Genomic DNA, 25,884 nt, shown 5'->3' on the forward strand with positions numbered 1-25,884 from the left:
CCCACATGGAATTCCTGGCTCCTGCCTTCCTCCTGGGTGTTGTAGCCATTTAGGGAGTGAACCAGTAGATGAAAGATATCCTCTCTCTCTGTATGTTATTCTGCCTTTCAAATAAATAAATATATTTTTTTAAAAAAAGATTAAAGCCTCAAGCAAAACCAATAAACTGTCACGCAAATATTTTAAAATATGAGATGTATTCGTATAATTAAATACAACGTCCCTGTGAAACCATCTCAAGCACAATAATCACTGCATTTTAGGGAAAGCAGCTCACATTTAATTGTGATTTTTTTTGAAATCGCACAAGTGTTTTGACATCTGCCCACCCCCAACACACATATTTCTCTTAAAGTTACAGGAAAATACTAACCAATCGCAGGTTTTATGGGTTGAAGAAATTCACCCGTTCAGCTCCTATTTGCAGCTCCCGATAGTCCTCTGAAATAGCAGAGACAGCCGACAACGGCTAACAGTAAATTCCCACCCTCCAGAACTGAAAAGCTCAGGTTTCAGCTGCTGATCCAGCTCCCTACTAACACTTGGGGAAGCTGCAGAAGATGTCCTTTGGCCCCTGCCACCCACATGGAAGACTGGGAAGAAGCTATAATAATGTTAATATAATAACAATAACAATGAAGCAAAGTGCAGGTCCCCTGGCACTCTGTGTTGCATTTGGCCAGAGCTGCTACTTCCCCACAGCTGGGGAACTTCAAATGTATCAGTGAAAAAAGTTGTGTCCCCTTCAAAGGGAGAAAGAAAACCACTCCTCAAAACCCAACAGATCTGGCCGAAAGGTCTTTCTTCCACCCGTCCCATCTCTTCAGGCTCATTTTTAATTTATTTGTTTATTTGGTTTTTGCAGTGGAGCAAGAGAGATCAAACCCTGACCTGAGTTACAAGAAACAAGACAGTGATGGCTATAAAGGGAGTGACCAGGAACAACTGAGGTTCTCCTTTTACCTCTCACACGCAATGTGTGTGCTTCACGGAAAAACTACAGAAATAACTCCACGAAACACAACAGCCAGAATTACAAAATCCCTTCATCTCAGCGGGGTCGAAGGCAGGAAGGAGAGGTGGGAGGCCCAACAGCACAGGGAGAATGCAAAGTAGTCAAACCAGTCCAGGCTCGGGGGCTGGCAAATACTAGAAAGCAGCTGCAGAAAACCCGTGGTCCTCTCAGACTCACGGAGGTGTTAAAAATCTACACACTGGTGTCAGGAAGGGTCTGCTTTCTGTGCACACGAGGCAAAAATTCCAGTTCCTCAGAGAGATGGCAATATGCAGCGGGCCCTTGGCAGACTGGCCCCTGCCTTCCCCAGTAGGGAGGTGATCAGAGAAAGAGCTGCCGTGGCCTCCTTCTGATCCCACCCATCCGCTCTGATGGCGGGCGACTCAGGGGCCTGCAGCAGCTTGGCAGGTGACAGATGTGGCGAAGGGAACTTCTCTGCAGAGGTTGGGCTGCTCAAGGCACACTGCGGGTAGCCCGTTTTGTGGAAGTCTGCTGCCTCACCAAGGAGAAGAGGTGCCACTGGGAAAGAAATGCTTTTCCAGAGGTCTTTGCTTCATGAGCGCTGATAATGAATACAGGAAAGAGAATGGAGAAGAGGCACGCACCGGGAATGTATGAGCACTGCGCTGCTGTGAGAAAAGCCAAGGGTGAGCCAAACCCAAAGCGGCAAGGCCAGTTGCTTTCCATGTTTGACAACTGCTGGTGCATTTCAATTCGTTTATTGAACCAACGATATTGAAAGCACTACAGGGAGTAGAGAAGGGACACACGCAGGTGACTAACCAGCTGACCAACGAGATGGATGGGAAAGAGACTCACGGACATCCTCTAGGTGAAGCAAAGAGCCTGCAGCCGGAGGTTGAAGAGCATCTCTGCTCCCACGAGGGAAGGGGTGACCTCAAATGCCAGGTCAGCTATATCCCGAAACCAAACGGCATTCACAGCTTTGCTGAGCACAAGCATGGGGAGCACCGAACCCAGAGAGCACTGAAAATTGACGCAAGGAAGAATTCCAGCCGTGACCAAACATCTCTGCACCGTGATGGATCACCGATGATGAGGCTGTTACTGACTGAAGCACACGATGAAGCAGGAGGAGACCGAACCAGGACGCTTCACTGCTCCTAGCAAGCACTGGGAAAGTCTCCTAACAGCACGTGGCTCACTGTCTCGCTTCTGTTCTGTACTCTGGGCCAGGACACTGCTTGCCCTTCTTCCACACTGCTCTTCTCTCTTGTTGGATTTGAGCAGCTAGCTTTGCGATGGTACAGATACCCCAGATGGAGTCTTTGATACCCTCTGACAAGGGCCCAGAGCCAGCTCTTCACCACCCAAACGATCAGCTACACAGAGGAAAAAGAAATGCCCTGCAATCTCTCATAACGAAGGACCCCGCACCTTGGCTGTTGTGGCTTGGCCCAGACCCTCACCCACTGCAGGTTGCTCAGCTCCTCCACACCTGGTACCCGCTCTGCCAGAAAGCTCCCAGGGCTGGAGCCACTGAGCCCGCCCTGGGCATGCCCAGGCACATGGGCAGCTGGGAAGTGAGAATCGCCGCATTCTTAAAGTTGGAAACATGATACTAGGATGACTTCCGTCAGTTTGTTTCAGCTTACATACCATTAACGTGGCATAATTTATCCTAGAGGGCATATTTTCATATCATTTAAATAGTAATTTTACATGTTGAGGATGCATTTTTGAAATGACTCTGTCACATTTTATGTGCAAATCACAAAAATGAAACAAGAACTTAAAAGTGGTTCATTGAAGTGCAAATGTAGTAACGTACATGGTAATATAAATACTAACATTGAGAACAACGCCACAATCATGTAAAGTGAACAAGAAACTGAAATAAATATAGAATGGGAGTAAATGTGTGTCTTCCAGTTTCCCACGAATAACCAAAGATGAAACGTTGAACGGGAACCACGATGAGTCTTCGAGATTGAATGTTACTATCCGCTTCTGTCCCTCTAGCTCTCACTGTGTTGTCTGCTACAAAGTGCTGTCCAACAATAGTCTGGAACCACCAAATCCTTTGTGAAATAGTCAGACAAAGCGTAGCATGAGGCAATCATCCATTCTATTCCAGAACAAACAGAAGATACCGTCATCCAATATGAAAGCAATGAAATTTGCTACTAGACTAAGACAATGATCATCACTCATCCTTATGAGTCTTAAAAAGTAGGTACATGTCATGGTATTGCAAAGCAAATGATAAGAATCATATTCAGAGGGAAAAGACAAAGTTCTGGGCAAAAATCCTTGCATATATCAATAACTTTATTGTAGAACACAGATGGAATTGGATATGCATATGACTTTGGCTGCCCAAAGTTATGTAAGTCATAATATTAACAGGAAAAAGTATGCTAAGATCAGCCCTAACAAAGCACCAGTTAGATATGTAGCAGGAACAGTCTTGGGGCCAGCATGGTGGCATAGCAGGTAAAGCCTCCTATGCTGGCATCCCATATGGGCATCGGTTTGTGTCCTGGCTGCTCCACTTCCAATCCAGCTTCCTGCTAATGGCCTGGGAAAGCAGTGAAAAATGGCCCAAGCATTTGGGCCCCTACAACCCACTTGGGAGAACCAGATGAAGTTCCTGGCTCCTGGCTTTGGCCTGGCCCAGCACCGGCTTTTGTGGCCATCTGGAGAGTGAACCAGCGGATGGAAGATATTTCTGTCTATCTCTGTCTTTCCCTCTCTCTCTATAACTGACTTTCAAAATAAATAATTTTTAGAAAGAACAGAGACAATAGTAGCCACATAAAAGAGGCTGTATTTGAGTTCTGAACACACTGTGCTTTAAAAAAAAAAAAAGATTTATTTATTTTATTTGAAAGAGTTACACACAGAAAGAAGGAGAGGTGGTGGCAGTGGGGAGAGGTCTTCCATCTGGTTCACTCCCCATTTGGCCGCAATGGCCGGAGCTGCGCTGATCCAAAGCCAGGAGCCTCCTCTGGGTCACCCACTCGAACCAGCACCCACATGGGATGCCAGCACTGCAGGCGACAGCTTTACCCGCTATGCCACTGCACCAGTTCCCACACTGTGCTTTTACTACACTGATCTCATTCTATCCTCTTGCTCTTGCTTATGTGTGAACTCCAACTCCTACAAGAGAAAACTGGCCACGAAAATCCAATTTTAGTATTAGAAATACCTTGCTCACATAGTGTATCTCACTAGTATTTTTTTAAATAACATGGGGCATCAAAAGGCTCATGGAAATGCACATTATCTTTTTTATTTTAAGATTTATTTATTTTATTTGAAAGATAGAGTTACAGAGGAAGCAACAGAGGGAGATTGATCTTCCATCTACTGGTTCACTCCCCAAATGGCCGCAATGGCTGGGGCTGAGCCAGGCCAAAGCCAGAGGCCAGGAGCTTCTTCCTAGTCTCCCACATGGGTGCAGGGGCCCAAGCACTTGAGCCATCTTCTGCTGCTTTCCCAGAGGCATTAGCAGGGAGCTGGATTGGAAGTAGAACAGCCAGGACACAAACCTGGGTTATAAGGGATGCCCGTGCTGCAGGCTGTGGTTTAACTCCCAGCAGCACAGCACTGACCTTACACATTATCCTTTAATTCAATTTTTCCATAAAGTTTTTGAAGCCCCCTGTATATCAAAAGCCCTGTTCTTTGTTCAGATTCCCCGGAAAACAGAGGATAAAGTCTGGTGATGTTGTGAGAAAAGAAAACCCAGCGCGAGTGAATCAGAGAAGCAGAGGGTCAGGATAAAGAGATGTGTGCCTGTGATGGCCACCGCTTCCTCGGGAGCCACAACAAAAACCCAACAGGTCCCCTGCCAGCTGCCTGTGCTCCGGCATTCGAAAGCCCCCGACAGACCTCAGAGCTCAGTCCATGGGACGGAGAAAGGAGAGGGCACCTTCCCTGCCCCTGTCTTCAGTCTCCTGTTTCCTACTGTCGTTTTGTCCTGTGCACCTCTAGGTTGCATTATTTAGCCCTGTGATGGTTAACTTGGTGTGACAGCATGGCTGGACCACAGTGCCCAAGGATTTGATCAAGCACCATTCTATGAAAGGTTTTTTTGATAGGGGTGTGGGTTATGGGATGATATTAACATTTAAATCAAAAAAGTTGAGTACGGTATATCAGCCTCCATAAAGCTGGTGGGCTTCATCCAATTGAAGCCTTGAGTAGAACAAATGACTGACACCCCCCCGGCCAAGTCAGAGCGGGTCAGCAGCAGATGGCCTTTGGATTGGAACTGAAACTCCCCCTGAGTCTCCAGCCTGCTGGTCTGTGCCACCAGATTCTGGACTTTTAACAAGTGTCCTTAAGCACATGAGCCAATTCTTTAAAATAAATCTCTCAAAAGATGCCCACAGAGAGCGATAGATACACTCACAGATGTAGGTAGAGCCAGAGATACACGTATCTTAGGTGGGGCCTGTGTCTCTGGAGATCCCTGATCAGTACAAGCCCCTTTGACAACCCCTTGGGAAGGGAGATCCCCACCCCATGGTGCCGTGTTTATCCACGTCCAGCAGTGACAGGAAGAGCAGGACGCCCAGGCACGTGGGTTGTTGACCTGATCACAGGATGGCAGCAGGGGAGTGATGCTGCATGTCTAGCAAGGGGCTGGATAGGCCCAGGGAGCAGAACCACGTGGGCCCCCTGGGGAAGTGGAGACTTTGGCTGTAACCAAGGTAGAGTAAACGGATACACGCTCAGAGTAGCATCCGGAGAAATCTCCGGAAGAACGCAGGGTGTCTAAAGCCCCGCTGAAGCCAACGTCAGGAGCTCTCTGCATTGTGTATGCTGAGGGTTCATCAGGATTTCTTCAGAAGACTGAACTGTGTACAGATGTGTCATCACTAGGAACTTAAATTATCACCAACGCTTGATGATTTCTCAGGCATCTAGGCTATAAATCAGGAATATATTATTCAGTATATTATAAACCATATCCAATGGCTACAACAGCGAACCAGTGATTTCCAGAGTCCACTATGACCAAACAATGAGTTAAGAATCCACTCACGGCTGGCGCCGTGGCTCACTTGGTTAATCCTCCACCTGCGTCGCCGGAATCCCATATGGGCACTGAGTTTTAGACCCGGTTGCTCCTCTTCCAGGCCAGCTCTCTGCTGTGGCCTGGGAGTGCAGTGGAGGATGGCCCAAGTGCTTGGGCCCCTGCACCCGCATGGGAGACCAGGAGGAAGCACCTGGCTCCTGGCTTCGGATGTGTGTAGTTCTAACTGTAGCAGCCGTTTGGGGGGTGAACCAACAGAAGGAAGACCTTTTTGTCTCTCTCTTTCACTGTCTATCTGTCAAAAAAAAAAAAAAAAAAGGAATCCACTCACCCTCTCTCCTAACCCTACACATTCAGACCCCCAGCGTTCAAGTGCGATGTGCTACAGTCTGCATCTGGTGGAGCACTGAAACTGTGCTTCTGCAATAACAACTCCAAACGTTGTGGCTGAAAACAGTGCTTAGAACCTTGTGATTTGGACAGCTTGTCTCTGAGCCGCTTGGTGTTGGCTAGGATGGCCGCACCTGGGTGGACTCCCTCAGCGCAGTCTCCTTCGCATGCCAGCGGTTGGTGCTGGCCATGGCCTGGGAGCACAGGGGGCTGTCCACTGAGACATCTGGTTCTCCACATGGTCAGCTTGAAGTTTCTCAGAACATGGAATCCGGTTTCCAAAAAGGGGCATTTCAATAGGGAAAACAGGAAGCTGCAAGGCTGCTTATGGCTGCACAGAGAGCAGAGGCCCACCCAGATTTCTAGGAATAGAAGAAAGATCTGTGCCACCTGGTATTACTCCCCTGTTGCATGGCGGGAAAGGGATTTTGTAGAAGTCATTAAGCTTAGTAATCAATGACCTGACAATAGAGATACTACCTAAATGGGTTGACCTAATTCCATGAGTCCTTATAAGGACGGATCTTCTGCAGACGGCACCAGAAGGGTCGAGTCAGGGGCCTTTGAGGGGTGTGTGTGTGTGAGTGAGAGAGAGAGAGAGAGAGAGAGAGAGAGAGAGAGAGAGAGAGATTGATTCTCCACTACTGTAATAAGGCAGGAGACACGAGGTGGGGCCTGAGAGTGGCCTGTAGCAGCTAAGCACAGTCTCTGGCCAACAGCTGGCAAGACGGTGGGGAGGGGGGACCTTAGTCTCCACCCGGAAGGAAATGAATTCCTCCAGCATCCCACGGGGGCTCAGCAACAGAGCTTTCCATGGTGAACCTCTAGGTGAGGATGCAGCTGGTGTTTTATTTCAACCTTGTGAGGCCCTCAGCTGAGGGCCAAGCTAAAGCAAGCAGGCCTGTTGACACGTGGAAACTGCGATATAATCAGTGCGTGTGGACTTTTTAAAAGTTTTTTATTATTTATATATTTGAAAGGCAGAGAGCAAGAAACAGAGAGATGTGGAGAAAGAGATCTTCCATCCTCTCGTTCATGCTACAGCTGCCTACAACAGCCTGGGCGGGGCCAGGCCAAAGCTGGAAGCCTAGAATTCCACTGGGCCTCCCAGATGGGTGGCAGGGACCCAAGTACGTGAGCCATCACTGGCTGCCTCCCAGGGTGCACGATAGCAGGCAGCTGGATCAGAAGCAGAGCAAGGACTGAAATCCAGGCACTCTGCCGAGAGCTCTTCCCGAGGCCTCATCAACAGCCTGCCCATAGTGGATTATTTGAAGACATGGTTTGTAGTCATTGTTTGGCCACTGCAGAAAACTGATCCACAGGGGATGGAGGATGTAGCAGGAGCTTGCTGCAAGTGACTGTGGGGTGGGAGATGGTCTTGTTTGAATCTATCAGTCGTTGTCAACCCGAATAATACCCAGAATTATCTGAAAGAAAAACCAACACCTACAGCTATTCTCAGCACCCTGTGACTGCGATTTTGGGTTTTCTAACTGAGGAGAAATAAACAGTGATAAGAAAGGAAACAAATACAGATCAAGTTCTCCATTTTCACAGTGGCTTGACAAAAATTACATCCATTGTAGCATCTCTCTTAAAAACCCGAATCGGCTACCATAATTTTTAGTATTATTTCATTAGCAAACAATCTTTCAAAAAGTTTTCTACCTAAAAGTTTCAGTCCATACATGTGCCAAACATTGACAAGGGGTCCAAGGCAACCTAAAGTGTGAGAAAGGCTGCCCTGGGCTCTTCTGTGAAACAATCCCAGGGCCAGTGGTTTCAGTAGTTAATTCAGTAGACCACTCCTATTATGAGCTGTAAGACTTAGACATCAACTCACTGTTGAGGGTTCTCAAGGCAGGAGGCATTGCGGTACTAATGGCTAACGTATTTCACAAGGACTTGACACAGATCCAGAGGGAAGTGTACATTCAAGGTGATCAGAGGGGCCGGCACGGTGGCATAGTAGGTTAAACCTCCCCCTGCAGTGCCGACATCCCATATGGGTACCAGTTCAGGTCCCGGCTTCTCTGTTTCCAATCCAGCTCCCTGCTAATAGCCTGGGAAATGCAGTGCAAGATGTCCCCAAGTGTTTGGGGCCCTGTCAACCATGTGGGAGACCCAGACAAAACTCCTGGCTCCTGGCTTTAGCCTAGCCCAGTGTTGGCCATTGTGGCCATCTGGGGAGTTAACTAGCGGATAGAAGATCTCTCTTTCTCTAACTCTTAATTTCAAAATAAAAAAAAAAGTCTTAAAAAAAAGTAATCAGAGACACCATCACATTCTTAATTTATGGAAGACAGCCATCACCATCAGATCCTTAATTTATGGAAGATATTTGTATTTCTATAAGATATAGAAAATTGGCTTTGGGGATACAGATTATGATACTCATAATGGCCAACATTCATGGAGTATTAATGTGTTCTAAACTCTATGCTAAACACTTAATTTCATTGTGAATGAATTACAACTCTGAAAGATAGGAATCATTGCTCCCAGTTAACAGATGAGGAAACTGAACAAGAGAAAAAAAGTTGAGTAAATTGCCCAGGACACATGAGACCTCCATAGGCCCACGTGGAATATGCCCAAATCCAAGGCATGTCTGTAGCGGGATACCACACAAGAAAGGCAGCATGAACTACTGAAAACAAAGGCCTCCGTGAGAGCTGCACGGATGCTTCCACGGGAAGCACAAGGATAAACCCGGAGGCGGGGCAAAAGCGGCAAACCCACAAGGAGTCTGCAGTTACAATTCATAGACATCCAGGGCAGCGATCCTGTCCTTGATGGCGCAAGAAAAGGCACCATGGGGAACCCAGCAAGAGCACGTGAGCAGGGCACGGGAGGATGAAATAAGAGATTCTTCAGGCCTCACCATAACGGGCAGATTTTCACAAGACCCAAACCTTGGAGGATGAAGAGGAGGGAGAGGAAAGGGCTGAACTTACCTTTATGTTAATTCAGTAGACTGCGCCTAAGCTCTGGTGTATAGTTAACTAACTCTCTCTCTCTCTCTATATATATATATATATATATATACATATACATATACATATACATATACATATACATATATATAGTTAATTCAGTAGACCGCTCCTAAGCTCTGGTATATAGTTAACTCTCTTTCTCTCTATGTATGTGTATATATATATATATATATATGTATATACATACATACATATATATACATACATATATATAGTTAATTCAGTAGACCACTCCTAAGCTCTGGTATATAGTTAACTCTCTCTCTCTATGTGTGTATATATATATATGTGTGTGTATGTGTATATATACATATATACATAGTTAATTCAGTAGACTGCTCCTAAGCTCTGGTGTATAGTTAACTCTCTCTCTCTCTCTCTCTCTCTCTATACATACATATATATATATATATGTATAGTTAATTCAGTAGACCACTCCTAAGCTCTAGTATATAGTTAACTCTTTCTCTCTCTATGTGTGTATATATATATGTGTATATATATATATATATAGTTAATTCAGTAGACCACTCCTAAGCTCTGTGGTGAAGACTGGGGCCCCAGATTCATATGCTCTTTGGAATGCTGGGAGTTGGGATTATTCCAACTCAGCCATTTTATGTAGGATTATTTCATAAGAATTTGGGCAAATTTCAGCCAATACAGATAATACAAAAAGATGCCCTCCCCACCTGGGATCCTTTAGGAAGAATTTATGGCCTTGCCTAACGCTGAACTCTGTGCTGACGAATGTCAGCCACGCCACGCTCTCACAGACTGCTGGGAAGTTCAAACGTAGCACAAACAGCATGTATGATTAAGGCAGAGGAATACGCATTTAAAAGAAGATTCTATAGGACTTTGCCACCCAAGTTCCCTTGTATCAGCTGAATTCGCTTAAAATAAACCTAATAGTTGCCTTAAATTGGCTACATACCTAACCGAAGAAGGCACAAAATGTTTCTGCTGATTAATTCTAATAGTTACTATAATCTCCTGAAATTAAAAATTTAATAAATCTTCTGGAATAAATAAGCTTCTTATTTATTCAGTTCTCTAGAAGAGTTTGCATTGAATTGCCCCTTAAATTACGTAGATCTGTTTTCTTTATTTGACTCACATTTGAAATGACTAGTTCTGTGTTTAAGAGGATACTCGGGGCCTCCTAGTGCTTACCACAGGCTGTGTTCCTACACTGACTGTGTTGAAAGAGGAGACAGAGTAGACCTCTCCCGTATGCACCTCAGCTCAGGCCTTGTGCCTCATCTGTGTTGTGAATGGAGGGACATGGAATTGAGACTTTTCTAAATTCTCCAGTTACGACTGAATTTCCTTCTATAGTATAACATGTTACTGCAGTTAATAACAATGAATTGCTTTAACAATCACCAAGAATAGATTTTAAGTGTTCTCACCATACCAAGAAAATGACAGTATGTGAGGTAATACATATGTTAATTAGCTCAATTTAGCTATTTCACAATGTATACATCTTTTAAAGCAACATGTTTTACGAAATAAATATATGTGATTTTAATTTGTCAATTCAATGTAATCAGCTGGGGCTGGCATCATGGTGTAGCAGGTTAAAGCTCATGGTGGCAGCCTCCCCTATGGAGCACCAATGCAACCCCAGCTGCTCCACTTCACATCCAGCTTCCTGCTAATGCATCTGGGAAGACAGCAAATCATGCCCAAGTATTTAGGCCCCTACCACCCTTGTGCAAAACTGGATGGGGTTTCAAGCTGGGCTTCATCTTGGCCCAGCACCGGCCATTATAGCCATTTTGGGGGTGAGCCAGTGGATAAAAGCTTATCTCTTTGTGGCCAGCGCTGTGGCATAACAGGTAAAGCCGCCACCTCTAGTGCCAGCATCCCATATGGGCACCGATTCACATCTTGGCTGCTCCACTTCCAATCCAGCTCTCTGCTATGGCCTGGGAAAGCAGGAGATGACCCAAGTCCTTGGGCCCCTGCTCCTGGCTCCTGGCTTCAGTGGCACAGCTCTGGCCGTTGTGGCCATTTGGGGAGTGAACCAGCGGATAGAAGACCTCTCTCTCTCTGTCTCTCCTTCTCTCTGTAACTCTGACTTTCAAATAAAATAAATAAATCTTTAAAAAAATAAAGCTTATCTCTCTTTCTATGTCACTCTGCCTTTCAAATATTCTTGGCTACCACAAGAATATGTGTGTGAGTGTGTGTGTATGTACGTGTGTGTATGACTTATGAGAATACTTTTTAAAAAGTTCATGGAAAATGGAATTGAAATATTTTTGTGCAAAAAATTGAAGTTCATGCAGTTTTTTATAACATACATTTCCCACAAATTTTTGTGATTATATGTGTTTATTAGCCATAAGGAGGTTGATAACAATTCTAAATTTGAACCTCATAATAATATACTTTTTTTACACTTTTTTTTTTTTTTTTTGGACAGGCAGAGTGGACAGTGAGAGAGAGAGAGAGAGAGAGAAAGGGCTTCCTTTGCCATTGGTTCACCCCACAATGGCCGCTGTGGCCGGCGTGCTGCGGCCAGCGCACCGCACTGATCCGAAGGCAGGAGCCAGGTACTTATCCTGGTCTCCCATGGGGTGCAGGGCCCAAGCACTTGGGCCATCCTCCACTGCACTCCTGGGCCACAGCAGAGAGCTGGCCTGGAAGAGGGGCAACCAGGACAGAATCCGGCGCCCTGACCGGGACTAGAACCCGGTGTGCCGGCGCCGCAAGGCGGAGGATTAGCCTAGTGAGCCGCGGCACCAGCTGAACCTCATAATAATATACTTGTAAAATGCAGGAATCAAAAATTGATAAGCCTACGAAAAGAAATAGATAAATCTCCTATCATGGTGGAAGATTTTAACTCACCACCCAGTATCTTGCAGATCAAGTAAATGGGGGAAAAAATCAGTAAAAAATTAAGCCTTAAAAAATAATACAATTAAGAAACTTGATCTTATGGACACACATATCCCCATGAAACAACTGGGGATATAGTTCCTCCTCAGGCTACACAAAACTTTAGGAAATCTGACTACTTAGTGGTCCACAGCTCAAGGGTTGATAAATTTTAAAGAATTGGAACCAAGTTTCTGACCTCAGTACAATTAAATTTCAAATCAATTTGTGAAACTGACCATGAAAATCCTGTATGCCAGCAAACTTTACAACCTGCCTCTAAATAATTCATAAGTCAAAGAATAACTCATAGTGGAAAATTTTAAATATGCAGAACTGGAAATATGAACAAATGCTGCATACAAAGATTTTGGAGAGGGCTAGGCACCGTGGTACAATTCACACCCTGGGTAGTCCCTCCCTACAGGGTACCAGGGTTGGTCTGTGGAACCAATGAAACACAGCAGAGATGCTTGTATTGCGTTAGCAGATTAGGTTATGAAAGAATGTGGTTTCCATTTTGAGTGCTCTCCCCCATATCACTTTCTCTTTGAGGAAAGCAGCCATGTGTGAGCACCTCTGTGGAGAAGCCCATGCAGGGGGAGCTGAAGCCACCAGCCTCCAACCAGCAAGGACCTGGCGCCTGCTACCAACCCCTAGAGTGATCAAGTGAGGGGAATCTGCATCCCACCCATGCCTTGATATTGCAGCCTCCTCAGAGACCCAGTGTTGGAACAATGGATTCTCAATCTCATCATCAGTGAAACAGGGAACTCTACGAATCCCGAATGACCACCATGAGGAATACTTGGGAAATACTTCCAAATTTGAACAGAAGCGATGGCGAACACTGAGAGCCTTAGCCCTTACACAGAACGTGTGTATTTCTGAGATGAAGTGACAGCGCCAAAGAGTCTGATGAAAGCACCAGGGACATGGAGAGATCGTAGGAGAAGCATCAGGTGCTGTTCTGCACGGGAGGAGTCTTCAGAAAGTTCATGTAAAATGTATATTATGAAAAAAATAATGCATGAACTTCAAAATATTTGCACCAAAATAAATTTCTTATAAAAAATTCTAAAATATATTTGACAGGGAGAGAGAGAGAGAGATCTTCTAACCATGGGGTCACTCCCCAAATGTCCACCACAACCAGGGCTGAGTCAAACCAAAGCCAAGAGCAGGAAACTCAATCCAAATCTCCTGCAAGATTGGCAGGAATGCAACTACTCAGGCCATTGCCTGCTGCCTCCCAATGTGCACATTAGCAGGCTACTGGAATCAGAAGTGGAGCAGCTCTCCCATGTGGGTAGTAGGAACCCATATAGGTGAGCCATCATCTGCTGCCTTCCCAGGCACATTTAACAGAAAGCTGGATCAGAAGCACAGTAGTTAGGACTCGAAATGGCACTCCAATATGCAATGCTGTATACAGCTTAACCCACTGAGCCACAACACCAATCCCAAGACAAACCTCTTTGATGATAAAATACAGCCAACCAAAGGGAAAGTAAAATCAAAATAAAGGACTGAGGTGGGCATTTTTTAAAGCTACATTTATTTATTTATCTGAAAGAGTTACAGAGAGAGAGGGAAAGACAGAGAGAGGTCTTCCATCTGCTCTCCCATGTGGCCACATGGCCAGCAAATCCAGGCACCAGGAGCTTCAGCCAGGTCTCTCATATGTGTGGCATGTGCCCAAGTACTTGGGCCATCACCTGCTGCCTTTCCCAGGCCACAAGCAGGTAGCTGGATTGGAACTGGAGCAGCCAGAACACGAACCAGTGCCTATATGGGATGCCCGAGGCGATTTTACCTGCTACACCACAACGCCAGCCACTGGGGGTCGGCGTTTGGCACAATGATTAAGATGCACAATGATTAAGATGAGACAGACACCCGTATCCCATTTCAGAGTGTTTAAGTTCAAGTCCTCGCTCTGCTCTCGGTGAACTCCCTGCTGATGTATACCCCGGGAGGCAGCAGGTGGTGGTAGTAGTTGGGTCCTTGTCACCAATGTGGAACACCTAGACTGAGGTCCAGGCTCCTGTCTTCACCCTGGCTCAGCCCCAGCTATTGCAGGCATTTAGGGAAGGAACTAGCAGATAGAAGGGCTCTCTCTTTCCCTGTCTCTTCCTTCCACCTGCCCTCTTTCTGTCTCTCCATCTTTCAAATAAAAGGAAAATAAATATTTTTTTAAATTCAAACTAAAGTATTCAGAAATTCAGGGGCCCTGGTAAGATCATTGAGTACATAATGATCTGGACTACTTAGGTTTGAGTCATGCCTTTGTGTGGTCTTGGATGAGTTATTTAAGTTCTCTGTACGCAGGTTTCCTTGTTGTACAGTAGCTGAACTTTGGTCTTGAGGTTTTCTGAGGCTTACTTTGGATCATGTATGCAAAGCACTTAGAACAGTGCCTGGTACAGGAAAAGAGATACGAGTGATATATGTGTAAGTTTATAGTTTATCATAAGAAATAAAGCTAAACATTAACAATACAGTATTGTGCACTACAAAATTCGTTAAGGGAGTATGTCTCATGTTAAATGTCCTTACACAAAAAAATGGGAAGGGACACAGGGCACATTTGGGAAGTACTGGATCCGTCTGTCACCTTGATTGTGGAAATGGTATTGTGGGTGCTTGCATGTATCCAGAGTCACCAAATTGTACATATTTAATATTGTAGTTCTGGCGCTGGTGCTGTGGCATATCAGGTAAAGATACCACCTGCAGTGCCAGCATCCCATATGGGTGCCTGTTTAAGTCCGGGCTGCTCCACTTCCAATCCAGCTCTCTGCTATGGCCTAGGAAAGCAGTAGAAGATGGCCCAAGTCCTTGGGCCCCTGTCTCCCTGTGGGAGACCTAGAGGAATCTCCTGGCCCTGGCTTCAGATTGGCACAGCTCTGGCCATTGCGGCCATCTGGGGAGTGAGCCAGCGGATGGAAGACCTCTCTCTCTCTCTCTCTTTCTCTCTGTCTCTCTCTGCCTCTCCTTCTCTCTCTGTGTAACTCTGACTTCCAAATAAATAAATAAATGTTAAAAAAAATCAAATATCAGTACATACAAGTGTTGATAAGCTCCACAATTAAATTTACAATTTAATATCATATACACGACACCCTGAAATAAAAAACAGTTGCAGTTCTTTGTATGTCAGTTGAACCTCCATAAAGCTGTATTTAAAGAGAGAAAGCCAAACAACTATGAGAGTTGTTAGCACAAAGCGGAATGTTAGGCTCCCTCTTACAGACTGAGCTGGGAAGGTTAAGCCTGCGAGATGCATCTGATGAAGACAGGCCCACCACCAGGGCCAAGCGCCAGAGAGGCAGTCTTGGCACAGGACCCTGGAGGCCACCAATGGCTCTGTAGCACCTGGTGCTCCTGAGCCTTGATCTTACTGCAGTGGCCTCCACAAAGTACACCTGACTGGTGGGCCTAGGTCACCAGCCCAGCAGGGAAGCGCCCATACCCCAAGTGCAAGGGAAGCTGGGAAGTAAGTATCTGTATTGCCGGCTTCTGTTGTGTCAGGTGGGCTCTGTCTCCCACCCAGATCACGTGAAGGAGAATTTCCCCAGCAACAGGATTCAGATGCTAGGCAACCGCAAAGAATGCCATATCTCCTCTACAGTAACACAAGGCAATACAGCTCAAAGAGATTACAGTCTGGCGTCCTGTATCAGTCCATTTTCTGTTGCTATAATGAAGTGCTTGAGGCTGGGACTTCATAAGGCAAAGAGGTCTATTTAGCTCACATTTGTGGAGGCCCTAGGTCCAGAATTGAGTGGCTCCACTGGGTTGACCTCTGACGAGGGCCCCTTTGGCTGTGTCACAGCTCCACGTGGCATCGTGATAGGAGCACGTGCAATAGGGAGAGGTCACATGCTGAGACAGGAAGTGAGAGAGATTCAGGAGCCAGGCTTGCTTTTTCTATAGCAACATGCTCTTGGAGGACCCAGGACCCCTTTCTGGGGGCGTGCACCCCAATCACCCATTCACCTTCCAGCAGGCCCACATCTTCAAGGGTCCACCCCTCCAAAGCACCAGGCTGGGGACCAAGCTTCCAGCACATGAACCCCTGAGGGAACCAACAGCATCCAAACCACAGCCAGTGTGCCACCGTGCACCCAGTGCCTTGGCACAAGAACTCTGCAGCACAGCCAGGTGCCTTAGGCTTTGGCAGCCCCACTTTCTTCGGGTAACAGAAATAGTAATAGTTCCTCACAGGCTGCTGTGAGGATGAACCGAGCTAATTCACGTAAAACACATGTAAGTACTCAGTAAGTGCTGGATATTAAACTTGTTATTATTCTGGGGCCGGCGCCGTGGCTCACTTGGTTAATCCTCCGCCTGCGGCACTGGCATCCCATATGCGCACTGGGTTCTAGTCCCGGTTGTTCCTCTTCCAGTCCAGCTCTCTGCTGTGGCCCGGGAGGGCAATGGAGGATGGCCCAGGTGCTCGGGCCCCTGTACCCGCATGGGAGACCAGGAGGAAGCACCTGGCTCCTGGCTTCAGAGAGGCCCAGCTCCAACCATTGTGGCCATTTGGGGAGTGAACCAGTATGTGGAAGTCTCTCTCTCTTTCTAACTTTGCCTTTTAAATAAATAAATAAATCTTTTTTAAAAAGCATCAGAACCAAATATATATGAGACAGAAATACAAACTGACCTGTGTATGAGACTACTCATGAAACACTATTTATAATAGCAAAAGGCTGGGTCAGTCTAAACATCCGCCAGCACAATATTGATAAGTGATGGCACAGCAATTGAAAAGGACTGAGGAAGGACTCTGCATACTGCCACAGAGTGGCTTTTGGGATGTACTTTTAAATGGAAACGTCAGGTAGGGAATATTGATGTGGGTGGTAGCTACATGGGGTGCATACAAAACTTCACGGAGCTGTACATGTAAGACTAGTGCACTTTGCCATATGAATGTGTTACATCTCGATAATTTCTAAAACTAGATGGAAGGAGATCACAGAATGAGTGGGAGAGGAGGAAATAGAAACAGTGAGAGTTCTGGCTACGGAAAGGAAGCACTGGCTAAAATAGATGCCAAGTCTAGAGAGCTTTCTTTCCTTCCCTTCTTCTTTATTTCTTTCCTTCTTTACTTTCTTCCTTCCTTTTTGCAATAGTAAAGACTTATGCATATCTAAAGGCTGATGCCTGGTGAGAAAGATCATTTGAAGAATAATACTGAGTCTAAACAAGACAGAAAAAAAAGTGTAATTCATAGTGTAAAGTGCTTGGAAAAATGGGAGGGTATGAGGGCCAAAGTCCAAGTAGAGCTGTCCTAGATGGGGAGAAAACTTTACACTGTCCTGGCAGAGACAGAAGGCTAGAACCGGGCCAGCTACAGGGTTTTGGAGGGCTGAGAATATGAGGCACAGGTTCACTCTTGTAAAGGACCATGGTGACTAGGGCATGCGGTGGGAGTGGAGAGAGGTAGTTGTAGAACTCAGAAAGTAGAGAAGGATCAAGACAGTCGCTGCAGGAAGTGGAAGAGTAAAAGTGATCCAAACAGGGAAACATGAGTATAATGGGACCATCAAATACGAGGGCCTATTTTAATTTAGTGATCCTATTACTTCCTCTAGGAGGACTACGTGGAAGCGGAAAGTTGGACCCATCCCCAGTGGGCTTTGCCAAATGGATACAACTAAGAGGTAGGCTAGAAAGCACCTTCAGATGATTGGTCCAAATGCATCACTGAAATGGCATAGCATGTAGTCTAAGGTGGATAAACAGAGAAGTGAAGAAATCAGAGAACTGACTGACCAGACGGCAGTCATAGGCTTGGAGGGTCAGAGTTGCAGGGAGAAGGGGTTGTAACAGGCCTGGTTGTGAGCAGACTGGCTGGGCAGGAGGGTGTGGGCAGAAAAGGAAAGCCCGAGTGGATGATTTAGGGGATGCAGGTGATGACAGCATCTAGGAGATGGCCCTGAGTTTGGAAGGCCACACCACAGACAAATGACAAGCTGTGACGCAGCCTTCCCCAAAGTGTGTTCTGATAAAGAGCTGGTGCACTCACCACGCATTAATAAGGTTTTGACACATTTTGTTTCCCAGAAACCCGTTTGCTGTGCTTAACCAGGCATTCCCCAAACGTCTTGAATTGCTAAACCCTTTTTAGTGTGATATCTATTAACATGCTTCTAAGCTAATGTTCTCCCAAACGGACTCTAGCAATTCTGGTCTTTATGACACATGATGAACCTCTTACCTTAATGGAATGAACTGAGCAGTGATCACAGCACATGATGTTTTAAAAATATCTGCTTTAATGCGTTGCAGGATGAAGGATGATTTGCCTATCAAAGATATGTATAAGAGTACAACCTTCTTTAAAAAGCTTCAATGGATATGTTTCATTGGGTTAATACTGTTAGGTTCACCTTACTTTGCTATGAAGAGAAACAAAAAACATGGTTATGTTAGATAATTAGAGTTGGGATTTAAGCACTAAGATGATTATCTTGGTCTGAATTAATATGCTTCATTTTGACCACTAAGCAGCCTTCTGTTAAAACTAATTACTTTCCTGCTGTGAAAAAGACGTAGAGTATTAAAGATTCTGGTGTTAATCACATCAAATATGCAGTTCTAGTCTTTAAACCTCATAATAAGAACTCTGCCTTCTATGGTAAGAGAAGTGAAGAATAGCCATTAAAAACTGGTAGACAGAAAAGGCCTCTGAATTAGTCCAGTTTTCCTTACCCAGTGTCTGAGGCCGTTTCATAAAGAACAGGTCTGTTTTTTCTCATGCCTCAGGAGGTGCAAGGTCTAGGGTTCTCACCTGGCGATGGCCATCTTGGTGGCAGAGTCCCCAGGGCCGCACAGAGCATCACAGGGCCAGAGTCAGGGAGTGTGCATATCTCTCTCCCTCTTCTAGCAGAATCACCAGGAACCAGTCACCTGCGCCGTATCCTAACAACCTCGTCTAATCCTAAGCTCTTCCCAGAAGCGGCCCTTGAACCATAACCAAGCCACGGCAGTCCCCGATCTCCTTCACTTTATTTCACAGACTATCAGAATAGTAACACACAGCAGGTACCTGCTGTGGACCGCGCTCTCACTGCCCGTCCCTAGGAGAGAAGCTTCCTGCCCGCCTCCTTTGACCCCAGGCTTGGCCATTAAGATGTGAGTGGAGGTGATTCGGGTCACTTAAAGGCCAAGGCTCCAAGAGCCTGCCCATGATTCACCCACATCTTTTCTCCTGCCACAAGACCAGCAATCTCCAGGTGAGGCTGCCCGTGCAGGAAGGGGCCACTGAGCACAGCTTCAGCTCACCCTGATAGGACAGGTGTCACAAGCAAGAATAAGCCTTTGTGGACAATCTACCAAGACTCGGGGGACACCTAGGACCCCAGCATCGCCCAGCTGTTCTAATACAGAGGCCACTTTCTCCACGATCTGTTCATTTCCAAAGCCACAAGTGTTCATGAACAAAGTCAATGTCATCATCATGAGCAGAGATCTCCTTCCGCCAAATGTCTAGGGCAATGGCAGGAGATTGGCTCCGTCTCTCACATCAGCTCTGATGGGCTCAGCGGATGACCTGAGCCAGCTCCGGAGGTTTCAGCGAGTGAAGAGTGCTGTGCTCATTGTCAACCCTTCCAGTCGAAGGAGGATGAACTGTTCTTCCTGGGCCTGGATGCACAACCTGTGCTGTCATTTTTTAAAAAAAAATTTACAAGAGATCTGATTTTTAAAAAAATGCATCCAGAACTAAACAAACAGAACCTCATTCAATGAAATATTTATACCAATAAATCACTTCACTTTATTTACTGAGGAAGAAGAAGAAAACATGTTTCCATCAGAGCTGACCACAGACCCCCCTGGCTGTCAGAGAACTGTCTATGGGGAGAGGGCTCTACTGGGCTCTTGTTATTCAGTGGGCCACTAGGCCAAGCCTGCACACTCTGCAGGGAGAGGAAAATGGTTGGACTGTTTTATAGCAGAAACACTCAGTAATTTTGGAGTTGGAGCAGCATGAATCTGGAGCAAGCAGTGAGTGGCCCAAGAAGAGTGTCAGAAGGCGTCCCTATCATGTTGGGAGTTTGCTTGAAAAGTATGACCAGAGGACAGAAGGACTGAGGACTTTAAAGAGCTGGGATGGTTACATATGCAGTTGTGAATGGTTTTTCCCTCTCTAGTCCTGTGTAACACCCTTAAGCCTCACACACACAGTAATGGGTTGAATTATGTCCCCTCCGAAATCAGTATCTCAAAACACGGACATATTTGGAAATAGGGTGTGGCAGATGTAGTTAAGATGAGGTCATACAGGGTGGATGTTTAGCCTGAGCAGTTAAGACACCCACATCTCACATCAGAGTGCCTGGGTCCAATACCCAGCTCTACTCTCAATCCCAGCTTCCTACTAATACAGACCCTGGGAGGCAGCAGTGAGGGTTCAAGTACTTGGGTTCCTGCCACCCACGTGGGAGACATGAATTGAGTTCCTGGATCTGGGCTTCAGCCCTGTTCCAGTCTTGGCTGATGATACGGGTGTTTGGGGAGAGTGAGCCAGCAGGTAGGAGCCTTTTCCCTCTCTCTGTCTATCTCTTTCTTTCTCTGTCTCTCTGGACTCTAATCAGGCTGGCTACTGTCCTGGGTAACGTGTCCAGGGCAGCATGTGACACAGGGAGAGCTGCAGGAGATCGGGGCGAAACTGCTCCAAACCAGCAAACTATGGAGAGCTGGAGGAGGGGCCTGGAAGCGACCCTTCCCCAGCACCTCCAGGGGAAGGCCCTGCTCACAGCGAGATCTCAGACCTCTCGCTTCCTGAACCGTGACGCAATGAGACAGTCAACATCTCTTGTTTAAGCTGCTCCGTTTGCATCACTTCTTTACAGCAGCCCTAGGAAAGTCTCAAACACTCCCGTGCCCAGATCCTCATGAGGGTCTGCCCCACGTGTGCAGCTTTGGGCAGTAGGTCTCAGGGGCCTGGGGGCTCATCAAGGAGTCCAGCTGGCTATGCAAAGTCCAGTAGGCTGTGCAAAGGGGCAAGCCAGGCAGGAGCAGAACACAGAGTGGAGACGGGGAAGGCAGTGCAAGGCAGACGACCTTCTGTAGGTCTCACCAACAAGAATCATCTGAGCTACTGGGACGGAGTCTGGGCTGCCCATCAACCAAGGATGGGGATTTGAGGCCGTTTGTGTGAAATCACAAGGTCCAGATGAGCTCAGCAAGCTGGAGGACCTAGAAACATCCACCTCGCTCTGCTAATGACAGCAAGTGGGTGTCTCTGCCTTCTGGGCAGTGGGTAAGACAAGCAGGGAGCTACTGAAGGCAAAACAGCTCACTGCCCTGCCCCGAGAACAGCAGCCTCCAGGCCACTCTGCCCTTAACACGACGCCTGGGTGAAGTCTGCCGCTCTGGGGGCTGTAGGAGAGCGTGGTCTCCTGCCTGCTGCCTCAGAAGGGGCCCTCACCTGCTCCTGCTGCAGCATCAGCTGCACCTAGGGACCCTGCTGTCGGGATTGGGGGGGGTGGGCAAAAAGAAGAAAGAAGCAGGTACATCCCCTCCTCTGCAGAGCCCCTGCCCCAGCCCCTGTGCAAGCAAGAAGCTGCTACAAGCATTGCTGAGAGCTGCGGCTGACTCCTAGTTACAGAATGACAGGAAGCCCGGCTGGCATCAGGGGAAGGCTGCCTACCTCACATTAGGCATTTGCTGCCGTCCATAGCAGTCCACTCCCCCGGGAGTGCAATCCAGAAGGGCGTGTAAACAAGGAAATATAGGGCAAGGTGAAACGGAACGCGGGCCAACTGGGCTAAAGCACCACGGTGCAGGCACACAGCAGAGGAACTATGTCTTAGCTGTCCTGGGAGCAGACCCAGAGGGTGACTTGGAAGCCAGGAAGGCAGGGAGCTGGAAAGAGGCTCTGCCTGCTAACGGAAGTGGAGGAGCAGTGGCACTCATAGCTTTTTTAGGGTGGACGCATCCTTTGCAGCCTGAAGGTAGGGAGGTTTCCTGTTTTCATTTCGTGCTCAGGAATTTGTGTTTTATTCTAAATGCAGCAGGGAAGACAATGCAGATTTTCTATGGACCGAGGTAAACTTTACATTTGAGCAAGGTAAGCTTTGTTCTAGAAGTATGTCTGCAACCACCAGAGCCCAACACTGAATCCAAAGCCCCCCCTCCGAGCCACAGTGGCACAACTGTGCCTCCCGGGACGTAGTCCCATACAAAGCACTTCAAAAAGTTCATGGGAAAGGGAATTGAAAGATAAGTTTAAAAGCAGGATCTTGGTGCAGCAATTAAGATGCTACATGGGATGCCCATTAGAGCACCTGACTTCAAGTTCAGCTCTGCTCCTGACTCCAGCTTCCTGCTCATGCAGACCCTGGGAGGTAGCAGGCGATGGCTCAGGTACTTGGGTCCCTGCCAGCTCTGTGGGAGACCGGGACCTGGATGAGTTCCTAGCTCCTGGCTTCTGCATAGCCTGGCCTTGACTATTGCAGACATCTTGAGAGTGAACCAGTGGATGGGAGATCTTTCTCTTTCTCCCCCTTCTTTCGCTCTCTCTTTCTTTCAAATAAATTAATAAATATTTAGGGGCTGGCACTGTGCCATAGTGGACTGAGCCTCCGCGTGCCGTGCCAGCATCCCATATGGATGCCAGTTCATGTCCCAGCAGCTCCTCTTCCAATCCAGCTCTTTGCTGTGACCTGGGAAAGCAGTGGAAGATGGCCCAAGTCCTTGGGCCACTAAACCGGTGTGGGGGACCCATGTTGCAGTTGATTTCTCAACAATGTTGCAGTGGATTCATTTCTGAGGGGAGGAGCGTGGTGGGGACAAGAGGCGCCGAGTCACCACATAGACCCAGGGAGTCGGGTGAAAGCGGGCTTGAGGCAAGCAGCCTGCAGACTCTTTTATTTCAGTTAGTGTAACAGCTTATATAGCCAAGACCAGCCAATCCGGTCAAGGGGCGGTCTATGCTCCAACCAACCACAGCCTGTTGCCAGGCAGTTTCCAAAGCCATCCAATCACAGCCTGTTGCCAGGCAGTTTCCGTTGCCAGGTGGGTTTCAAAGCCATTCCTGAGTAACTGACACTCGCTTGCCAGCGGCCATCTTGGCATGGCCTTCTCATTCCACCACAGACCCAGAAGAGGCTTCTGGTTCCTGACTTCAGATCAGCCATTTGGGGAGTGAACCAGTGGATGGAAGACATTTCTTTCAGTCTGTAACTCTGCCTCTCCAATAAATAGACTTTTAAAAATAAGAAATAAAAATAAATATTAAAGAAAAATGAATTTATTTTAGTGCAAAAAATTTGAAATTCATGCATATGAGGGGACTTCAAGAAGTGTATGGAGAGCATTATTTTATTAGTTTTTAAAGATTTTTTAAAAATATTTATTTATTTTACTTGAAAGTCAGAGTTAGAGGGCCGGCGCCGCGGCTCACTAGGCTAATCCTCCGCCTAGCGGCGCCGGCACACCGGGTTCTAGTCCCGGTTGGGGCGCCGGATTCTGTCCCGGTTGCCCCTCTTCCAGGCCAGCTCTCTGCTGTGGCCAGGGAGTGCAGTGGAGGATGGCCCAGGTGCTTGGACCCTGCACCCCATGGGAGACCAGGAAAAGCACCTGGATCCTGGCTCCTGCCATCGGATCAGCGCGGTGCGCCGGCCGCGGCGGCCATTGGAGGGTGAACCAACGGCAAAGGAAGACCTTTCTCTCTGTCTCTCTCTCTCACTGTCCACTCTGCCTGTCAAAAAAAAAAAAAAAAAGTCAGAGTTAGAGAGAAAAGAAGAGACAGAGAAAGAGAGAGAGAGGTCTTCTATCCACTGGTCCACTCCCTAGATGGCCACTAATGGCTAGAGTTGCACTGATCCAAAGCCAGGGGCCAGGAGCTTCCTCTGGGTCTCCCACGTGGGTGCAGGGACCCAAGGGCTTGGCCCATCTTCCACTGTTTTCCCACGCTAAAGCAGAGAGCTTGATAGGAAGTGGAGCAGCCGGGACTCAAACCAGCTCCCATATGGGATGCCGGCACTGTAGAAGGTGATTTTACCTGCTATGCCACAGTGCCAGCCTCAAGATTTATTTATTTTAATAAAAACAGCACATCAGAAATAGATAGACAAAGAGACAAAGAGCTCCGTCTGCTGGTTCACTCCCCAAATGGCAGCCACAGCCAGGGGATGTGAATGGCAGGGGCCCAAACACTTGCACTGTCATCCTCTGGAAGCTGGATCAGACACAGAACAGCCGGGACTCTAACCAACACTCTAACATAGGATGGTGGTTTAACCTGCTGGGCCACAGCACCGGCACACACTACTTGTTATGTGAACTTACCTTTTAGTTCCATTTTCCATGAACCTTTTGAAATACTCTCACATATATTTTTGTAAAATATTATCTTTTTGTAAAAAGAAAAATGTAAATGTTCATTGTAGGAAATTGGGGAAATACTAAAAGTTCGACCAAGAAACGAAACCCATCCATAAGCTCACTAACCAAAGCTCTGTGATGTTACTTTATTTCCCTCTGGGCATTGGGGTGGTTTTGTTGTTCACAGAATGATAGCCCTTCAATTCGGCTCCCACGCCTCAGGGTGTGGATGCAACAGGCTGGACTCCATCAATTCTCAGTGCCCTTGTTGTGTGCCTAACCCTCTGCCAGGCATGATGAGGGCGGAAGGAAGACCTGACTCCTCACTCTAAGAGGTTACAATCAGTGAAAGAGATACTGCACAGGGTAGTAGGGGGAAGGGCACCACTAAGCCAAAGGCTGCAGGGACCCAGAGCGGGGAAGCCAGTCGGGACAGGCTCCAGGGAGGGAGGGAACCAGCCCAGCCAAGAGCAAGATTGGGTTTGGGGTTGCAGAAAGAAGGCAAAGGCACGCTCGGGTTGAGCAGGAGGGAGGGAGGGCAAAACTGCTTGGAGAAAGTCTGGCAGGGCGGAGGCTTGGGTTCCTGCGGCTGCTGGTCCGGGTTAGAGGTGAGAGGGTGTGCACAGAGGCTCTCCCACCACAGGTTTTGCAGGTTTTTCCACCCACAGCACTGGATCAAGGCCACTTCCTTTCCTGAGAGCAGTGTAGACATTAAGGTTTCGTAGGAAGGCTCTCGTTCATTTACTCTTTCCAATACAGCCCATTCTAGGGACAGGACCACCTGAAGCCTAAACCGGCTTCGTGCCTTTGGGAAACGCACAAATTCATAAGCCTGCCAAGTCCTCAAAGCGGCCTGCAGGAGGGGCCCCAGGAGACATGATCGAAACAGTCGTGGCACAAACACCAGCATGCCCCCTGCAAATCCAGCACGCGTGCCCAAAGCTGAATTCTGCTGCCACAGCAGCACTGCAGGGGGACGTCTCCAAGGGAGGAGGCAGCAGGTGTCTGGGAAAGCTCCAGGATGGATCCGGACAAATCCAGGTCCCCTGTGACCTTCCGCAGCGTCTAGATTGCTTCCACTTCCTCCTCTGTACGATGAGGATAACAGCTCCTGCCTCTCACTCCCGATGTGAGGATGAAATGAGACAACACACGCACAGCACCTCACGCAATCCCTGGCATTCAGCAAGCCCCGGGTAAATGCCACCGCCTCTTCCTTTCCT

The 25,884-nt window shown here is 47.3% G+C and overlaps 1 non-coding gene and 1 pseudogene across 1 annotated transcript; one reads left to right on the forward strand and one right to left on the reverse strand.

Moving 5' to 3' along the window:
* Positions 1–1,268: 1,268 nt before the first annotated feature.
* On the reverse strand, positions 1,269–19,783 carry LOC100350194 (etoposide-induced protein 2.4 homolog pseudogene; annotated as a pseudogene).
* Positions 10,578–10,709, forward strand: LOC127484049 (small nucleolar RNA SNORA51). Its single transcript, XR_007910830.1, has one exon. It is a non-coding gene; the product is annotated as a small nucleolar RNA SNORA51 (small nucleolar RNA).
* Positions 19,784–25,884: the final 6,101 nt, after the last annotated feature.

The sequence above is a fragment of the Oryctolagus cuniculus genome, chromosome 12, assembly GCF_964237555.1.
Source record: "Oryctolagus cuniculus chromosome 12, mOryCun1.1, whole genome shotgun sequence".
NCBI lineage: Eukaryota > Metazoa > Chordata > Mammalia > Lagomorpha > Leporidae > Oryctolagus > Oryctolagus cuniculus.